The sequence below is a fragment of the Rhincodon typus genome, chromosome 9 (genome assembly GCF_021869965.1).
Source record: "Rhincodon typus isolate 14 chromosome 9, sRhiTyp1.1, whole genome shotgun sequence".
NCBI lineage: Eukaryota > Metazoa > Chordata > Chondrichthyes > Orectolobiformes > Rhincodontidae > Rhincodon > Rhincodon typus.
The window spans coordinates 68461298-68471279 of record NC_063340.1 but is presented as its reverse complement, the minus strand read 5'-3'; the positions used below and the strand labels follow the sequence as shown (position 1 = coordinate 68471279).

Below are 9982 nucleotides of genomic sequence, written 5' to 3'. Positions count from 1 at the left end.
GCACGTCTTTGGACTGGGAGGAAACCAGAGAACCTGGAGGAAATCCATGCAGACACGGGGAGAATGTGCAAACTCTACACAGGCAGTCACCTGAGGGTGGAATCGAACCTGGGTCCCTGGTGCTGTGAGGCAGCAGTGCTAACCACTGATACACCATGCCACCCCCATACAAAGAATGACAACATAGAAAGCTGTTGGAAATAGCAACAACAGTGGGATTCGAACCCACGCGTGCAGAGCATAATGGATTACCAGTCCATCACCTTAACCATTCAGCCATCTCATCCCAGTAAACAGCTTGTGAGGCCCTGAAGTTCTTTTTTAAAGTTAGAACAATAGGAGCAGCATAAATGGATGGAGTCAGTTTCCTATAGAACTGGGGTTTTAGTTTAGATTTCAGTTGTTGGCGTTTTGAAGTTGGTTGTGGAAACTGCTATACATCTCTCTTGGCCACAGCAAAAAGCTGGAGTTCTCTCTCTCTGACAGAATTTCTCTCTTGACGTTCTTCTCCCTTGGAATGGAGAAACACTGCATATGAGATAATCTATTTTACTGAATTTGCCTTTGCCAAGGTTATGAGTATGTGTTGTTATTATATTGGAACAGTTACTGTTTAATAGTTAAATAATCTATTATTCTGTTAGGTTTTCCAGTAGAATTAAAGTTTTACCAATTCTTCTTTTTTTTCTTTGTATTTTAACTGAATGTAAGAATAAAGTGTATGTTGTTTAAAGCTGAGTAGTGTGACCAATTGCACTACATCTGGAAACAGCACCTTACACTTGCCTTTAAGTAAGATAAAAGTTAGGGTCTAGGCTATCTCCTTGATATATTTGAAGGAGGTTTGGACTGGTCTATCACATCCTGAAATGCCTCCAAATCATTTCTCTAGGACTGGAATACAAACCCAAGTGTACCATAACTTTTTGTGCTCATGCTGAAATCTTATTTTGACTCTTCATCATTTGAAGAGGAGGAGCTGGAAGAATGAAATGCATTTAATCTGAGACTGCACATTTATATTGTAATGTAAGTTTTCACAAAGCTACATTTTGTGTAAACCATAACTAAAATTTTGGTCAGTAATTTTGGCTCATTCAAAATAGTTCAGCGTTCTGATGACAAATACAAAAGAGACTTTCATATACAATTTACAGGATCTGATTGAACTGTCAGACCCAGGGTGAAATATAACAAAAAAAAAACAATGAATTGCGGATGCTGGAAATCAGAAAAAAAATCAGAAATTGTTGGACAAACTCAGCAGGCCTGGCAGCATCTGTGGAGAGAAATCAGAAGTAACATTTCAGAACTGTTCTGAGGTAGGGTCACTACACCCAAAATGTTAACTCTGCTTTCTTTCCTCAGATGCTGCCAGACCTGCTGAGTTTATCCAGCAATTTCTGACAGGATGAAACTTATTCAACACAACAGTGAGTAATACATGGGATAACAAGGTGTAGAGCTGGATGAACACAGCAGGCCAAGCAGCATCAGAGGAGCAGGAAAGCTGACGTTTCGGGTCGAAATAGTGAGTAATACATACAGGTTTTATTTTGCAAAATTCATTTTAAAAAGCTGCAGAAGAAAAATTAACTGGATTAAATCTCAAAGGCAATTCATACCTAAAGCATTAATGTTTTATATACTTCACTGAATCTCTCTGCAGACTTTTCTCATTTTTGCACATAACTTGTCCCTTTTAACACTTGAGGTCATTTTTATTGATTTCTTTTGTATTCCACACATCATTTTAATAAACAATTAACTAGAACTGAACACAATGATCTCTGTGCTGTGATCTGTCCATGCTTTATCCTCCATGCAACAACTTTGTAGATCTAAATTGCAGTGCTCTGGACATACACGTCAATATGTTCTTAAACTGCCAAATGATGTAGACATTGAGAATGATGGATTTCTAGAAGTACAAGTTCCTTTCCAAATCACCTTGCCCTAATTCCATTCCATTAATTTTGTATATCCATAAAATATCTGTTTGTCTAACATGCAAGAAAGTTGTTGGTGGGGTGTTTGTGTTGAGGCCCGTGATTGCAAATCTAGGGGACTGTTTGTACACCCTTTCCTATGAATATACCTCACACTCCCATGATACAAAAGGTGTAGGCTAAATAATTTGGCCTTGCACACCATGCGCGATTGCAATTCCCGCAATCCACGTACTGCACATTGTATAAATTCTTGCAATGTTTATATCAGTTTGGTACAGTGGAATAACAAAAATAAATTAAAGTCTTCACAGATTTAATAAATTAACATTTTTTTCTAAAATTTATTAGACACAAACATGCATTAGAAAGAAAAATGGTGGTAATGGTGCAGCTAAACTAAATCAGGTAATACGCTGGCACCACATTGTATGAGCTAGGTGGAATCCTGGTCACCAAAAGGCAGATTTGCTGTCACCATCCACTTTTTAGGTGGGATCTAGTGCCTAGTGCAGTAGAGGTTATCTAACAGAAGAGACTATTGTATTAAACAAAGTACAGATTATTATATGATAACAATCAAGTACAAGTCAGATTGGTATCATAAGCGTTGTTACAAAAACTATGAGGAAACTTCAATGATACATATATTTTGGTCCAGAGCTGTTCTGCTTTTCCCCACACCCAAGTCCTTATGACATTATTGGGTTAGTAGAGTTTAGTATTGCCATTATTATTAACCCTTTCAGAACATTTACCCGATACAACAAAATTAAAAAATACAAGGACAGCATTAATCCTACGTTTATTTTGTAATGACCACAATAGTACTTCTTTCAGTCTGCTGATGAATAAGTAAAGGTAAATAATAAAAAGAAAAGTCTGAACTATTAACAGAAAATGCTGGAAATACTCAATAATTTAGGGAGCATTTGCAGAGACAGAAATAGAGTTTATCTTTCAAGTTGATGATCTATCATCTGATGAACTTGAAACCTTAGCTCTCCAGGATGCTGCCTGACTTGCTGAGTGTTTTCAGCATTTGCTGTTCATAATATAAACATTTAGGTTTCTATGTAAAATTCTTGATGAACTGCTGTGGGCAAAGTCTTCTCTTCCCTCTTAGAACTCAGTGATAATTTGTTGATAACCTTCTTCATCTCACAGTAAAGGGTAACTGGCTCTGATATTTATTATTGTCCTAGTGCAGCTTAACTAAGACAATGACTTCCACTGAAATCAGTAGGGTAAAAATAGGGAGAGATGTAAAGTAAGTTGCTATCACTTACCTTAGTTTATCATGCTGTCTCTCAACATGTGTCACATGTTCCATTATTGACTTCCTTCAGAGTTTCTCCTATGAACCGCTCTCTCAAGTTCATCTAACCTTCTGTTGGCAGCTTCAGGTGAGGAAGGAGGTTCTAGGAGGCTGCTGCAGCGTTGAATCAAGTGGGGACTTGGCTGTTCCTCATGGCTCCATCAGTGACAGCTGAAGACAAGGTGGGTCCAGGTCCACGATTCCAATAGCCCGGGTTTTCCTTCAGGTTTCTGCAGTGTCTTCACAGTGGCATGGCTGGTCTGGTATGGCCTGCCAGTCCTTTCGGCAGCTTTGGTGGCTGTTTTCATCGGTTTAGGTCTCCTTGCAGCGGCTTCAGCCAGTCTGTGACCCCATGTGGCATTTTCTTCGGCATCGAAGTGGATCCAGCCCGAGACTCCAATGGGGATCGGGTCCTCGAGCCCAGAGCTGTGAAAAGGACTAAGTGGACAATGTCTTCAGTTCTCTTTTTAAATTTCTTTTATTTTCCCTTTATTCAATTATCGCGGAAGGACTGTTATTCTGAATTGTTGATCTTTTATTTTTCTAATTTATTACTATGATTTTGTACTTTTGACGGTCTGTAATGCTTGACTTTTTATTTCTTTATTTTCTCATCCTTTTCCTAAGAATTTTTACTCTAGAGTCTGTACCTTTGTACCTAAGATGGCGCCATAAGTGGAGATTTGTAAACTTTTCATTGTACTCATGTAGGCACATGTGACAATAAAGCTGATTCAAATGCTCAGTTATATTGTATGAAATTTCAAATATGTCCATCCTTGAGCCCCATTCAGCTGTGTCCTCCTTTGAAAAGATATGAGGCATCCACTTGTGCTCTGATTGTTCTCTGTAACAGGCTTATTTGGAACACCTATGACTATGGAGGTAAAACTTTTCTAATGACATTAGGAGAGCAAAGAGGGTTCTAATTAAAGTCCTAAGTTATTGTCTTTGCCCTGTTACTGTGCTCTTATTATTTGATAAATACTTAATGAAAGGGTCAATTTTTTTTGCAACAGGCTGAAAATATCATGACATTTCCCAGCATGATTCTGTCACTGCTTCTTCCCACACAGTAGTGTTGATAAAGAAGAGATTTTTGTTATTTGGGGTCCAGAAGAACAGCTTGATGTGAATAATTTCTAGGTTTTGTTCTTTTTGTGTTTTATATCAGGTGGCAAAACAGCATGTAGCCAAGAACAGACCTTTCAAGGCTCAGTTACTGGGAGTGAAACATTGCATTAAAAATGTCATGTATTTTGAGTTACCTAACTCTGAAAAATAAACACCACTCCATATGTTTAATGGGTGTGCAATCTGGTGTGTTCTATCTGAGCAATAGCCTCAGCTGAATATGTCCCTCATGTTAACGACTTACTGGATTTTACATTTCTCTTTAGGTTGATGAAGGCAGAATGGAAACTGGAGGTTCAGTGCACTCCTGCTCCCACTGCCTCACAATGGTCTGTATAGGATGGGGTGGCATGGCAGCTTGGTGGTTTGCACTGCTGCCCCACAGCACCAGCGACCCAGGTACGCTTCATTCCTTTGGCGACTGTCTGTGTGGAGTTTGCATGTTCTCCCTATGTCTGCGTGAGTTTCCTCCAGGTGCTCCAGTTTCCTCCCACAGCCCAAAGATGTGCAGGCTAGGTGGATTGGCTGAACTAAATTGCCCGTACTGTCGAGGGGTGTGTAGTCTAGATGGACTAGTCATGGGAAATGCAGGGTTACAGGGATAGGGTAGGGGGAGGGGTGGATCTGGGTGGGATGCTGTTTTGAGGGTCGGTGTGGGCCTGATGGGCCAAATGGCCTGCTTCCACACTGTAGAGTTTCAATGAAATGTGGATAATCAATTAGTGTCTGTCCACCAGAGAGGTGACTAATTATAGAAACAAAGAAAGCTGCTTGTTGACCATCAATCTGTAGTGTGGGGGCCTGAAAGTGTTAATACTGAGGCGTACCATAAGTACCACCCACTATGATGATGTCATGCTGATATGTGGGTGGAATAGCTTAGGATCTTGAAACAGTGAAACTGAACATCCAGGTCCTCTTCCAAATCTCTCTAGCAATGACTATTCTATCAATGTACCCCTTAAACTAATTGTTAACATTTGAGAGACTATGGGCAAATTTTCAGTTAAAGAGGTTTGTTGCGTGAGATTCATGGTGCCTGGTCCACCAAGGCTCAGACTGACTTTTCACATACAACCTTCGACTCTTCACCTGATAAAATATGTAACCAGGCTCTCAGTGCCTTTCTGACAGAATCACACAGCAGAAGAGATGGGTGTGTTTGGTCCTGCAGGTATTCACACATACGCGCACACACTGGTGGTGTTAGATTTAAAGCCCAGCCACACACCACTTCAAATACTGCAGGACAGGAACTGGCTCTCTTACTGTAGTGCTTGGCTGTTAACACTGAAGACCTGGCCAAGAAAAAAGGAAAGTTCACTCCTCACTTCACTGGCAGGGATTTGGAAGACTTGGTGCACAACATGGTGGCAATGCTTTTTCCTGCAGACCACCACAGAAAATTATGCAAATGGACACAGACTGCATCCCAGGTCAGTACTATGTCCTGGGAGAGGTGAGACACCCAGCAGTAAAGGAAGAAGGTCAGTGGCCTTCTATGCTCTGAAGGAGTAAATCCACCATCTTCTCCCTGCTACTTCATGCTCTCAGAGCTGGCACCCACTCTAACTCTGTCTTTGTACATGCCTCTTACCAAGAACACTGACTACAACTCTCACTGTTGCATGCATTGTGTCAACTCAATGGTTCTCACCCACTTCCTCCTCCTAAACTATTAACCCTTTCCACCCTCTGCACTGCACACTCACTCACAGGGGAAATCTTACCAACTCTCCTGATCCTGCATCATTACTAGCTGCTCTTTCATCCATTTCCATCGCACTCAATCCCTCCCTTTGTCTCATTACAGGAAAGAATGGCCAACTCTCCCTGACTGATGTCTCCACAGCACCCTGACTGACCGACTGTAATCCCTGAACTACTTGTGTCATGATTATTAGAGAAACATGGATCCCTGGATACAAGAAAAACCAAGTGCCTGACTGACCATGACCAAACCTCAGGAATGGAATAGGATCAGCTCCTTGACTGACTGTGGCTGTAACCTCTGACTTAACCGAGGACCCCCTTTACCTCACTAATAAGACCATATGACCTTAAGAAATAGGAACAGGGCTGGGCTATTTGGTCCCTCGAGCCTGTTCCATCATTCAATAGGCTCATGGTAGATCCGAAATTCCTCACATCCACTCTCCTGCAGTTTCCTGGTAATCCTTGTATCCCTGATTGATCAAGAATCTATCTGTCCCAGCCATAAATATAGACAAGAACGCTTCACCTACAATTCTCTGTTGACAACATGTAACCAGTGGAGTTCCACAGGGATCAGTGTAGGGACGACAACTATTTACAATTTATATTAATGACTTAGACGAAGGAAATGAATGTACTGCAGCCAAATTTGCAGATGAAACAAAAATAGATGGAAAAGTAAGTTGTGAGAGTGATACAAACTGTTTACGGAGCAATATTCAATGGTTAAGTAAGTAGGCTAAAGCAGTATAATGTGGGAAGTTGTTCAATTTGAAAGGGAGAGCAAAAGAAGAATATTGTTTAAATACAGAAAAACTGCAGAAAGTTGCAACACAAAGGGACTTATGAGTACTTGTGCATTAAACATGAAGCTGGCACACAGGCACAGCAAGTAATTAGGAAGGCTAATGGATCTTATTTCCAGGGGGTTGGAGTATAAGAGTAGGGAAATCTTACTGCAGCTGTACAAGGTGCTCGTAAGACCACATCTAGTAGTGAGAGCAGTTTTGGTCCTTTATTTAAGGAAATATATCATTTCATTGGAGGTAGCTGAGAGAAAGTTTATTGGATAATTTCTGATATGGAAGGCTTGTCTTATGAGTAAAGGCTAAATATGTTGGGACTCTACTTACTGGAGTTTAGAAGATTGAGAGGTGATCTTGTTGAAACCTATAGGATTCTTAAGGGGAAGCTTCCTTTCCATGGATGCTGCTTGACCCACTGTGATCTTCACCATTTTTAGTTTTCAAGGATTCTTAAGGGCCTTGACAGGGTAAATGCTGAGAAGATGCTTCCCCTCATGGGAGAGTCTAGGTCCAGAGGCCATAGTCTCAGAATTAAGTGGTGCCAATTTAAGACTGAGACCAGGAGGAATTTCTTCTCTCAGAGAATTGAGAATCTTCGGAACACCTTGCCACAGAGAGCTGTGGGGGCAGAGTCTTAGTGGATATTTAAGGCAGAGATAAGTTCTTGATCGGGCAGTGAATCAAGGGTTAAGGGAAAAGGGCAGGAAAGTGGACATGAGGAATGTCAGATCCTGTTCCTATTTCTTATGGATACATGCTACAGATGGACAGAGCAGAGTGTACTACAGAGTGTTAACTGTTCTTGCTGTATCTCCATGCCAATGATGGCCCAACCAATCAGCACCCACTTCTCATACTGGAAAATTGGTGGCTCTGTTTGCCAAGCCTGTTTCTTGTGTCCTGGTCCTGAGGAGTGCAAAATGAAATAAAATTCAGGAGAAACAAGTTGCTGACTTTTTGTCAACCATTTTATAAAACCAGAACTCGCCCAATTAAATCCATAGATTATGGTGTAATGTTCACCACTACACACTTAACCTTACTCCAGGAATTTCTCAGCATAAGTATTCCCTGTCTGCCAAAAGCAATAAACAAACCTGCAGAATGTTCATCCATTCTTACATTTTTCACTGCTCAGCTTTGGCCATCAGCTCTTTAGATAATACTTCTCTCTGATTTCTTCAGCAGTACTGAAATCATGAATTGTCTGATCATTCCAAGCCTATAATTATCCCTAAAGCTACAAATCTTAATTGCTTTCGTAATTGTTTGCAATTGAGAAAGCACCAGCTCCAATTCACCACTCGGGTGAATGCAATTTAGCAGGGCTGAATTTCCATGACAGTTTCATACAAAATCAGAATTGATGTCACTGAGTATTGAGTATTGAGCATTGAGATAGATTAGTGGCTGCACTATTAGCAATACTTGCTGGCATCCTCTGATATACACTGTCTGATCCTGTGCAAAAATGTTCAGGAGGAGCATTCTGCCTTTACTGTGCTGTGTTGTTAAGTGACCATTTTAATCATTAACTGGCGAATTTTCAACAATGTGGTGCTCCATAGCATCAGCTGTAACACCTTCAGCTTTTTCTCCTACTGCCAGGCTATGTATAGGACAGAACAAATGGCTGGATAAGAACCTTGGATGGTTTTTATCTTCACCGATTTGGGGCAGCACAGTGATTAGCACTGCTGCCTCATAGTGCTGGGGTCCTGGGTTCAATCCCAGCCTCCATGTGGAGTTAGCAGGTTCTCCCCATTTCTGCATGCAGGTGCTCTGGTTTCCCCCCACGATCTGAAGATGTGCAGGCTAGGTGGATTGGCCATGCTAAATTGCCCACAGTGTCCAGGGATGTAGATTAGCCCTGCAAGTTTACAGGGATGGGGTGGGTTGCTCTTCAGAGGGTTGGGGTGGACCCGATGGGCTGAATAGCCTGCTTCAGGGATTCTATGATTCAGTTAGGCCATTCATAAAATCTCTCCTGTCACCAAATTTAAGGTCATCTCACTCAGAATGACCAGGGGATATTGAACTTGAATCAGCCTGTTGTGAATCTTTCATTTTTATACTGAGTATTGCATTTGGACATTGCAGATTTAAGGTTTTGTTTTTCTAATCTTGTGCTGAGATACAAACAATCAGCTGGACAGTCTCCTTGGGAAAATTCAGCAGTGAGCATCATATGGACATGACAGAGCTTGCTCATCATTTTAGTCATTTAAATTAATGCACAGAAAGTCAAGTGGTTTCCTTGAAACATGTTGAACTGATGCATTTACACGTGCTGGAAACTACAAATATTCAGGTTGATCTGCTTCAGTGTGTCATGGAATTATTGGAGATTTGCACATGTGAAAACTGGCTCATCTTGCATAAGCACATAAGCATTTCTTTTCAAAAATAGCTTTTGACAAGTCAAAACCTCAGCACCCCAAGCAGCAATCACTGTGCATTTACTCTACAGCATTACTGCTATCATAATTGGCCTGTTGCTGGTCACAGCACTACACAGAAATACTGCATCTCAGACTTTCACACATAAAGCTGTGCAGCACTGATGTGGATTGGGACTTGATCCCTGGCTCTAGGCTAAACCTCGCCCACGGTTAATCTCAGAAAGAAAACGGGAACAGCATGTAATACTCCTCATTTTACCGTCAGAGTAGTTGATGTTCATAAAGCTCTTGAGTTAGTGCTTCCAGCAAAAACCGTTAAAAGAACAGAAACTCACGTTTAAAGACAGCCTTTCACAACCAATAAATTACTTCTGAAACGTAGCCACTGTTCTTGTAGAGACAAATGGGGCAGTTGATTTGTACACAGCATGAAGAAGCTGATAACTATGGCAGCACATAATCAAAAGTTGAATCCCATCCAGGATTTACTCGAGTTTTCACTGTGAGGATGGATGACAGATTCACTGCAATTATTCCTCCAAAGAACAATGAGGCACCCTGTAAGATTTTCATTAATGATGTCTTGGTAGTATTACAAGCAATAGGAAGAACTAACTTGCATTTAAAGGACTTCTTCAGGGACTCCCTAATATACTT

At 41.0% G+C, this 9982-nt stretch overlaps 1 non-coding gene across 1 annotated transcript; it reads right to left on the bottom strand.

Annotated features, from left to right (window-relative positions):
* Positions 1-204: 204 nt before the first annotated feature.
* On the bottom strand, positions 205-286 carry trnat-ggu. The gene has a single exon. It is a non-coding gene; the product is annotated as a tRNA-Thr (tRNA).
* Between the last annotated feature and the right edge of the window lie 9696 nt (positions 287-9982).